Genomic DNA, 10,998 nt, shown 5'->3' on the forward strand with positions numbered 1-10,998 from the left:
TACAAGTTATTTTATAATGTACGAAGGAAATGCTACAAATCCCCAAAGGTTCCAAATAATGTCCTAGTTATTCTCCATTTGCTTCCTCATATCCTCAATTCTTTCTCTGCTCTGCTATTGCACTGTGAGAACGAGCTTGAAATAAAAATAAAAATAAAAACAAACAAACAAAAAATAAACATCACTTGGGCTCCCCAGCTGGGTTCTAGTACTATTAAGTCACTGGTGGAGACTCAGAGGAAGAGGGAGGAGAGGTCAGGGAACCTCCCTTCAAGCCCCTCCTGCTTTAAAACCACAGCTCCCTCAAGCCCTCCTCCACAAAGCCAGCTTTCTGCTCTGGTAATCTCTGGAGAATTAAGAGTTCCTTGCTGCTGCTAGTCCCTGAGTGTTTTACCATGCTTATTTGTTCTCTAACCTCTGCAAATAGCCTCTTCATGTGAACCATCAAGGGTAAAATCTCTTTTCTTTTGGGACTTTGCCTGATACGACTAACAATACCAAGTCTGATCAGTACATTATCTAAAGAAGTCTAAATTTTTAAGGTCCATAGAAACAGGCCCTGTGACTCACACCTGTAATCACAGCACTTTGGGAGGCTGAGGCGGGGGTGGATCACCTAAGGTCAGGAGTTCGAGACCAGCTTGGCCAACATGATGAAACCCCGTATCCACTAAAATTACAAAAATTAGCCAGGCATGCTAATGCGTATCTGTAATCCCAACTACTCAGGAGGCGGAGGCATGAGAATCACTTGGACCTGGGAGGCAGAGGTTGCAGTGAGCCAAGATCATGCCACTGTCCTCTAGCAGGCAACAGATCGAGACTCCATCTCAAAAAAAAAAAAAAAAAAAAAAATCTATGCAAACACCTATGCATACATTTTTGCTATTTACATAATTGTTAAAAATTAATATTAGCTAATCACCTCTAAATGAAGCTAGTGAAAAAGCTGAAACAGTCATTACAATTGAATTTAGGTGTGAAACTTAACACTGCATTGTCTTCTCCATATAAACGCTATAAGCCCCAAATGAGCTCTTAAAAAAAAAAAAAATCAATAAAGAGATTCTGGTGCCGGGCGCGGTGGCTCAAGCCTGTAATCCCAGCACTTTGGGAGGCCGAGGCGGGTGGATCACGAGGTCGAGAGATCGAGACCATCCTGGTTGACATGGTGAAACCCCGTCTCTACTAAAAATACAAAAAATCAGCTGGGCATGGTGGCGTGTGCCTGTCATCCCAGCTACTCAGGAGGCTGAGGCAGGAGAATTGCCTGAACCCAGGAGGCGGAGGTTGCAGTGAGCCGAGATCGCGCCATTGCACTCCAGCCTGGGTAACAAGAGCGAAACTCCGTCTCAAAAAAAAAAAAAAAAAAAAAAAAGAGATTCTGGTAATATATTTCACTTCCCTGCACCACACAATGCCTGGTTAACCTAAGCAAATTGTCTTGATTCTTGTTGAAGCCCTCCGTAATAAGATGAAAAAGTTTAGGACAGTAGTTCTCTAATTCCAATTTGCAGGTAAATCAAAAAAGGAAGCTTGTTAAATGCTGATGCTCAGGCCCCACCCATACTTTCCTGTACATTTTACTAGTTCCCCAGGTAATTCTGGCACACCCAATTTCAGAACTACTGAAAAACGGGCAACTTTGGACAAACGCCGGGCTCACACCTGCAGTCCCAACACTTGGGGAGGCCGAAGCGGGTAGATCACAAAGTCTGGAGTCTGAGACCAGCCTGGCTAACACAGTAAGACCTTGTCTGTACTAAAAACACAAAAATTAGCTGGGCATGGTGGCACACGCCTGTAGTCCCAGCTACTAAGGAAGCTGAGGCAAGAGAATCACTTTAACCTAGGAGGCGGAGGTTGTGGTGAGCCGAGATCAAGCCATTGCACTTCAGCCTGGAAAACAGAGTGAGATTCCATTTCAAAAAAAAAAAAAGGCCAACTTCAAGATTCCAACCAGATCACTAATATGTTGCTTTTTTTTGCTTTTGGATAATCCACATTAAACATGGCCAAAAAAAACCACACCCAATATAGTAACAACAATAATGAACATGAACTATGTGCTAGCCAGTGTGATCTGTGTTTTACATGTGTTATTATCTAATTCAATCCTTACAAGAATGACATCAGGCAGGTAATATTATGTCCATTTTATAGATGAGAAAACTGAAGGCCAGAGAAATTAAGTAATTTAATCAAAACCAGGACTGCCTCAGGTCTGCCTATTCTCTTACCTAGGAGCCGGACAAGAAAGCACTGCTGTGCTTAAATGCAACTCTGGAGCCACAGGGCTGTCAGAGAATTAAGCCTGAGGACCATGTTGTTAGGCAAGAAATACCCTCCCATCTCCCTGCAACCCCATTTCCCACCCCTCACCCAACAAGCTATCCTGACTTCCCACACCCATCACTCCCTCAGCAAGTTCTCCCACCTCCATGATGTGTCACACATCCTAGAAGAACATCACAAGTCTGTCTACATATATATATGTGTGTATGTGTGTGTGTGCGTGTGTGTGCATATATATATATATATATATGCATACATATGTATATGCATAAGCACTCTTTCCACATTAGTATCTACTACATGCCTAATACTAGGAGAGGCCCAAATTCCAGCACCACCAAATGAGCTTGAGCAAATTTAACACCTCTGCCCCTGTTTCCTAATCTTAAAATAAAGGTCGTAACAGTAAGATCACTGAGGTGACACAGTGATTGAGCTAATATATACAAAAGTACTTAGTTGGCATAATATTTGACATAGTAGCAAAAGCTCAATAAACAATAGCTGCTATTGGCCACAGTGCTCATGCCTGTAATCCCAGCACTTTGGGAGGCCAAGGTGGGCAGATCACCTGAAGTCAGGAGTTTGAGACTAGCCTGGCCAACATAGTGAGACCTCATCTCTATTAAAAATACAAAAATTAGCCAGGTATGGTAGTACGCACCTGTAATCCCAGCTACTGAAAAGATTGAGGCAGGAGAATCACTTGAATCCAGGAGGCGGAGGTTGCAGTGAGCCAAGATCGTGCCACTGCACTCCAGCTGGGGTATCAGAGTGGCACTCTGTCTCAAAAAAAAAAAAAAAAAAAAATAGCTACTGTTAAAACTGTACTTTGCCAGCCTCTTCTCTTACAACACCAACATATCAGTCCTAGTCCCATTTATTTTTTGCTTGTTTGTTTTTTTGAGTCAAAATCTGGCTGTGCTGCCTAGGCTGGCCTCAAACACCTGGACTCAACCATTCCTCCTGCCTCAGCCTCCTGAGTAGCTGGGACTACAGGCATGCATCACCATGTCCAACTCTAGTTCCCATTTATTTTCTCTCAGCCTTCTTTGCTGAAAGTGTGACAAATAATGGAACATACTTATATTTATCAAAGCAGGCTGGCAACAGTGCCGTAACACAATAATCTGGGAGTCTTCAACAGACAGAAGGTCAGGAGTAGAATAGTCCAGAGCAAATAAGTCATTCATTAGTCCTGAAATTGCACAACTTTGACAACTACTTCCCAACTTTAGGGTCAGCCCTGCTGATTACATCCTACTAGGAAGAGTCTATAATTAACTTAATTCAAACCAATAACAAAATGTCATTACAGGGCCTTGGTCTTAATCACTGTATCCCTACAACTTAGCATAGTGCCTGGTCCATGGTAGACACTCAAATATGTTTTTAATAAATGGAGACATAAAGGAACCAACACAGAAACACACACAGTTCTTTGGTGAGTCTTTACAAAGACAGTTGTAACTATCAGATCACTACCAACGCACAAAGTAATAAAAGTGATTTTCCAAATTCCCCCAGAACATTTTTCTCCTTCCTTTTTTTAATTGTTGACTTTCTTTAAAAATTCTCCAACTAGAAAAGCTAATTACCAACTTCAGTCCATTAATCTATTAAAAACGTTAAAGTAGTTCCATAATGATGCATCATACTCATCTTCTACCTTCCATTAAAAAATAAAACTGTAACAATTTAACAATCACCACTTTAGTGACCCCAATTTTTCAGAACTTCCTGAACCACTTGACTTGAACCCATAAGGTGAAGTTAAATACATAAGCAATGGGGAAAAAAAGGGTTAACTTATTACTTTGGGGCTACACAGAGAGAGGTTCCATTCTCAATGATGCTTCTAAGTAGTGACACTGACCTCAAACAAGTTACTTAAAGTTATTTATTTATTTAGAGATGTGATCTTGTTCTGTCACCTAGACTGGAGTGCAGGGGTACAATCACAGCGCACTGCAGTCCTGACCTCTTGGGCTCAGGAGATCCTCCCACCTCAGCCTCCCACACAGCTGGGACTATAGGCGTCCACTACCACACCCAGCGAATTTTTGTATAATATTTTTCATGAAAGGGTTTCACCATGTTGCTCAGGCTATTCTCGAACTCCCGGGCTAAAGTGATCCTCCCACCTCAGCCTCCCAAAGCGCTGGGATTACCAGCATGAGCCACCACACACAGCCTGTATTTTTAATTTTTTGAGTCTCCATTTCCTCACCTGTAGAAAAGGAATAAATTTACTACATCTACTTCATCAAGTTGCTTTAAGGACCAAATGTATATAAAATTATTTTAAAGCAATAAAATGCCATACAAATGTAAGTTATTACCTTTTGGCACATTTATTTTTGGATTTAAATGGATGGTTTCCATTTATCTTTTGATCTCTCTGCAACACTTTCTATTTCCTGGATCCAAAGATATGCCAGAACAGGGAGGAATCAGTTCACACTTGTAATAACTAAAACATAGCAGGCCCTCATCTTATTTGTTGAAAAAGATGATCATCCACATATATTAGAAACCAAAAAATTCTGCCACACAAAATACATTACCTTGTAAAGGTTAGTCAGTGGGTTACTTTTTTTTTTTTTTTTTTTGAGACGGAGTCTCACTTAACCGCCCAGGCTGGAGTACAGTGACACAATCTCAGCTCACTGCAACATCCACCTCCCAGGTTCAAGCTACTCTCCTGCCTTAGCCTCCTGAGTAGCTGGGATTACAGGCACCCACCAACCAGGCCCAGCTAATTTTTGTACTTTTAGTAGAGATGGGGTTTTGCCATGTTGCCCAAGCTGGTCTCAAACTTCTGACCTCAGGTGATCCGCCCATCTTGGCCTTCCAAAGTGCTGGGATTACAGGTGTGAGCCAGCACACCTGGCCAGGTTCTTTTCAAATAAAATAACAAATGACCTAACATACTCAAAAGATGCCTGTGTTTTTGTCAGGAGTTTCCTTTGTGCACATTACTCAGCATGATATTTACCCTATGTGAATATACACTGAAGGAATGTGCTTTGGTGTTTTGGTTTCACTTGAGACATACCTTCTATTAAAAAAATGATTTCCTCTCTCTTTAGCACCAGCAAGATTTCTAAAGATGCCAGATTTCTTCTTTAGGTTTTACTACCTATGCTTCAGTACTCACAGGGTACTTATGGTGGACTTATGGTCATTTCTCAAACCATTATGTCACTCTTACACTAATCAATCAGAAAAATTAGCTAATTTTTCAAAACAGTAACTAGAAAGATACCACAAAATATTTTAAGATTCCAGTCCACTCAAATTTGTCAAACAACATCAGAACCATTTTAAATGCAAAAGATCCTGATTCCTCTGGACATTATATGTCAGCCAGGCACAGTAGCTCATGCCTACAATCCCAGCACATTGGGAGCCGAAGGCAGCAGAGATCATCTAAGCTCAGGAATTCAAGAACAGCCTGGGCAACATGGCAAAACCCATCTCTACCAAAAACACAAAAAAGTTAGCCAGGCATGGTGGCATACACCTGTAGTCCCAGCTACTCGGGAGGCTGAGATGGGAGGATCACTTGAGCCTGGGAGGCGGAGGTTGCGGTGAGCTGAGATCATGCCACTGCACTCCAGCCTGGGTGACAGAAAGACACCCTGTCTCAAAAAAAAAAAAGAAAAAAAAAATTATACACACACACACACACACACACACACACACACACGCACCCCACCTCAAAAAGAGAACTTAACTTATTTAACTCTAGTTCTTGATGTGTGTGTCACAGAGCATCTATTACTAATTTATATTAGGTAGTAGTTTTGTATTTATGGTTGAATATGAATATCCTTGAGATGCAAAATTCCTAACAGTTCAAAGCAAATAATGAAAAACCTGGTAAAGGTAGCCACCCAACTCGGCATTCCTACCTTTCTTCTCATTAACTCAGCTATATCCTACTGCTGAAATGCATGTTTTCCTAGGGTGTTACCAAAAAAAAAAAAAAAATGGGTTTTATGTGCTCATTTTTGTCATTTATGTCTATTGCAGCTCAAGGGATATTCCACAGGCCATAGGAAAGATTTGCCCTAATAGTATCTAAGTTACAATTTAATCATCATCTGAAAACAAGTCCCCCCTCCCTAGAGAATTAAATATGTAAAATTTAAAGGATAGCTACCGCATTTATGGGCAATAATCTTTTTCATTAGAGGAAAATTTAAAGGTTCTATCCTAACCAGGATCATTACAATCTAATTTTAGTTCTTATAAACCTATCAAAGGTAAAAGTGCACAATACATATAACATTCTAGAACTATATGAGAAATGAGAAGGCAGCAGCATCATTATTCAAGACTGTCAACTTGAGAAGGAAGACACAAACAAAGGATTCTAAATTAGCTCCAGAACTACATTCATGGCCTATCACATCTACTCCTGGATGCTTTCATCAAACCTTGAATTACATTCTTTGACATAATACCAGTTTTGCCGGTTTAAACAGTCCACCAAGTGAAACGAAACCAAGGAAAACTGCTCTGGTTGGAAAAAGCAGGGGCTCCGTGTTCACATGACTCAGGTGTGAATCCAGACTTTGCCCCTCCGGAGCAAGCATTTAATTCTTTGAGCCTTGACTTCCTGATTTGGAAAAGGCCAAGGCCATCAGCCTAGAAAATAATTTTGTAAATCAAGTCCCTCAGTCTGTAATCTGTCCAATTACGGGAGGTGACTTAACAAATTTGTGACAATCTTATACTAGCAAAGGGCCAGTTCACAAATTATTATGAAATATCTCATTAAGAGTATCATAATTAAACTCAGATTGCAATCCTAGCAATTTGGGAGGCCAAGGCAGGCAGATCACTTGAGCTCAGGAGTTCGAGAACAGCCTGGCCAACATGGTGAAACCCCATTTCTACTGATAATATAAAAATTAGCCAGGCATGGTGGCGGACACCTGTAATTTCAGCTATTTGGGAGGCTGAGGCAGGAGAATCCCTTGAACTCAGGAGGTGGAGGTTGCAGTGGTGACCCAAGATCATGACACTACACACCATGGGTGACAGGGCAAGACTCCCATCTCAGGGGAAAAAAAAAATGAACTCTATGAGATTTATTTAAGTTATAACACTTTTCAATATTGTATTTTTAGATATTCTAATACATAAAAATGAAAACTGTACAGAGGTTAGTAAATTCTTCCTAAACTAACATCTTACATGTGAAAAATGGGTCCTCAACTATCAACAAACAGAAAGTTAAAATGGGTTAATTTTTTAAAAATATTTGGATGTTTATATCTATTCAAACCTCACATGGTCAAAATCTTTGAAACTTTATAAAAAACTTTCTAAAGAAAGCTACATTTTGGAACCCAGATACAGCCCGATTGTCTAAACAATGGGCTACATGATACACCACAGACTCCAGGCAAAGTCACAACAGGATGAGAAAAGAGCCTTCAGCCTCTCTCAGATTTCCTGGCCACTGTTATTTTAAAACTTGATCACGTAAACATAAACAGGAAAAAAATCCATTTCAGATAAGCTCTACTGGTTATGATTTACAATCTTTTGTTTTTAATACAATATTTAATTGCATTAATTTACATTAAATATTATAATTGTTCATTACATTTTTCTTGCTCATGTTTCTGGGCACTAACCAAGAATATATATCATATATAGTTTTATATATTATACAGTTTTTAACATGATCTTTCCTTAAATGTCATACTTCTGTTACTGCCATTTACAATGGTTTCTGAAAACAATAATGTAACTTACAAAGATGGAGAATGATAAACAGCATGTCACACACAAAAAATGCAAAAGTAATGGGCAAATGTACATATGACTACAATGACTTGTTTACCCATGTGGATGTAATTCCTGCGTTAAGGTAAAAATACTCAAAAAGAGCTGGATATACAAAAGTCAGTGAGCTACTGTGAACGGCTGCATAGTTTCAAGCTATAGCTATAGCCCACTTTGTAACGTTTGTGGTGGTTTCTACAATTAAAGGCAAAAGACACAGTTAATTTTTTTTTTTTTTTTTTTTTTTTACGGGCCATCACTCGGATCAGAGGTAATTTTTTCACTAAACATCCTCCAGTTGGAAAACCACAACCCGAGACATCTAGGAAGCTCAGTTAATTTGTACAGAAATGCTGCTTTGCCACCAACCTTTGTACCATGACCACTACAAGTCCAAGTTCAAGATTCATGTTTTATGTTGTGAAGATAAGTTTCAGCTAAACCTTAAGAATGTTAATTTTGGCCGGGCGCGGTGGCTCAAGCCTGTAATCCCAGCACTTTGGGAGGCCGAGGCGGGTGGATCACGAGGTCGAGAGATCAAGACCATCCTGGTCAATATGGTGAAACCCCGTCTCTACTAAAAGTGCAAAAAATTAGCTGGGCATGGTGGCACGTGCCTGTAATCCCAGCTACTCAGGAGGCTGAGGCAGGAGAATTGCCTGAGCCCAGGAGGCGGAGGTTGCGGTGAGCCGAGATCGCGCCATTGCACTCCAGCCTGGGTAACAAGGGCGAAACTCCGTCTCAAAAAAAAAAAAAAAGAAAAAAAGAATGTTAATTTTTAGGGCAGGCGCGGTAGCTCACGCCTGTAATCCCAACACATTGGGAGGCTGAGGCGGGTGGATCACCTGAGGTCAGAAGTTCGAGACCAGCCTGGCCAACATGGCAAGACCCCATCTCTATTAAAAATACAAAAACTAGCTGGGCGGTAGTGCACGCCTGTAATCCCAGCTGCTGAGGCAGGAGAATCACTTGAACCTGGGAGGTGGAGGTTGCAGTGAGCAGACAGAGTGAGACTCCATCTCAAAAAAAGAACGTTAATTTTTAACTGCATCTATACCACCAGAGCATTTAAAAAAAAAAAAATGAGACTTATTTAGTCCGTACAGTTAGTCTATTAAGTTAGGGCAGTGCTCCTCGTTTCTCACTAATACTCGTAAATTAGGAGCTAAGCATCTTTCCTCAGGATCACTTCATGCTAGGTAAGATGTAATGAATTTTTTTGAAACTGTATGGAAATACTTCTAAACTCGGATGTTCTTGGAATAACCCCATCAAATCATGTCCTAGTTAAAATTAAAACACCAGAGTTTGAGCATTGTAATCGTTTTAGGGAGTTTTTGGAAATTAACAGAAAAAAAGTTCTTGTTCAGTAGCATACCTGTAAATTAACATACTGAAGGTACTGAGAGACAAAGAATAAAGCTTTACAAAGTCTCAATCTGGCCTCCGACATGATTAGACTATTAATGGTACCATTTGATGTTCACATCTCAGAACAAATTGCGCTCCCTGCACTGAATTTTAAGCGTCTTTACAAAAGAGAAAATAAAAGTATCACAGAGTGTCCAAGTCCGAGTTGCACACCTGAGTGCTCTGCTTCTACCTGGGAGCCAGGGAAGAAACACAAAGGGACCTTGGTGATGATAACCCGTGAAAGGAGACGGACCGTCTTTCTGTGGAAACAAGAACCACCCCCGGCCCCGCCGCCGCCCGGGCCCGACCCATCACCTGCTTCTCCCACCCGCGTCGTCCGGCGGCGAACCGACGCGTCGGCCCGGGAGCAAGGCTGGGCCGGGGACGGCCAGACCCGGGAGCCGACGCCCCGCAGCGGGGGCTCCGGGACACTCACCGGCGCGGGCGCGGAGGCAGGTGCGCGGCGGCGGGGGGACGCTTGCGGGTCCGGCCGGAGGGCGCGGTGGGAAGCGATGGGGGCGGGCGAAGAGGGCGACGACGCGGACGCGCACCAGGACGGGGCGGCGACAGCGACCGGGCTGCGGCTGGCTTCCTGCTCGGACAGATCCCGAGCCGGTCTCCGCCCGCCGGCCGGCGCCCCGCCGACTCCCCGGCACCGCGGCGTGCACGTCACGGCTACGGAGCGCCCGAGGGGGCGGGGGCGCCGGGGGAGCGCGCCGGGAGGGGGCGCGCGTTCCGGGAGCGAGGGCGCGGTACCCCGGGTCGCCCCGCCCGCGGCGCCGAGCCTCCGGGGCGGGGGTGCGCGCCCTGCGGCGCGGGGAGGGGCTGCCCGGGACGAGCCGGGAGTTATGGTTCCTCGCACGGCAAAACGGCCTCCTTCGCCGCGGTCGCCGTTTCCAGTGTTTCCAGTCCCGGCGACGCAGGTCCTCTCCGGCCGATGCTGTGACTGTGCAGGCTGCCAACAGCGAGAATCAGTTTGAACAGGGAGAAAGGTGTTCGGAGAGGGGCGAGGAGTCCGGGGCTCCGCGCGGGGGACCCAGGGACCAGGTGGCCGCGCCTGGGCGGCAGCGAGGCTGTGTGACGGCTCCCTCGGCTCCGGATCGGGCCGGCTTGGGCTGGGTTGCCCTACGGAGGGAGGAACGCTCCTGCACAACTAAGTTCCAGTCGGCCTTTGCAGGACGGAGGGCTTGAGATGTGAATTTCACACCCCTTTGCTTCTCCCCGCTCCCACCCTCGCCGCTGCATTTACTTTTTAGAGCCCCGACTACCTTCTCCGTCGTTTCAATGTTACTGTTTTTATACGTGACATATCTGTGAGTCACCTCTTAAAATATGAAGTACCTATGCAGATTTGAATTATATGGTGAAAACTCATCTTTATGATGAAAACAGCAAAATGATAATGAACTATAATGCTAAATGTATCCGCGGAAAAACGATAGCCTACTTACAAGATAATTGCACGTTTTTCTGCAACATTTATAT

The 10,998-nt window shown here is 43.4% G+C and overlaps 1 protein-coding gene across 9 annotated transcripts in view; it reads right to left on the reverse strand.

Annotated features, from left to right (window-relative positions):
- The window catches only part of MYO6 (myosin VI), a 150,957-nt gene extending 140,926 nt beyond the window's left edge, over positions 1-10,031 (reverse strand). For 7 of the 9 annotated variants that reach the window (XR_012517310.1, XM_074398043.1, XM_074398042.1 and 4 more), the window contains exon 1: positions 9,950-10,031. The gene's annotated coding sequence lies outside the window, so the exon portion shown is untranslated. Of the gene's footprint in view, positions 1-2,959; positions 3,044-9,828; positions 9,897-9,949 lie in introns of those variants that run through there. The other 2 variants (XM_074398038.1, XM_074398037.1) reach the window with 2 other exon arrangements.
- Between the last annotated feature and the right edge of the window lie 967 nt (positions 10,032-10,998).

This window comes from Saimiri boliviensis, chromosome 4 (assembly GCF_048565385.1).
Source record: "Saimiri boliviensis isolate mSaiBol1 chromosome 4, mSaiBol1.pri, whole genome shotgun sequence".
Lineage (NCBI taxonomy): Eukaryota > Metazoa > Chordata > Mammalia > Primates > Cebidae > Saimiri > Saimiri boliviensis.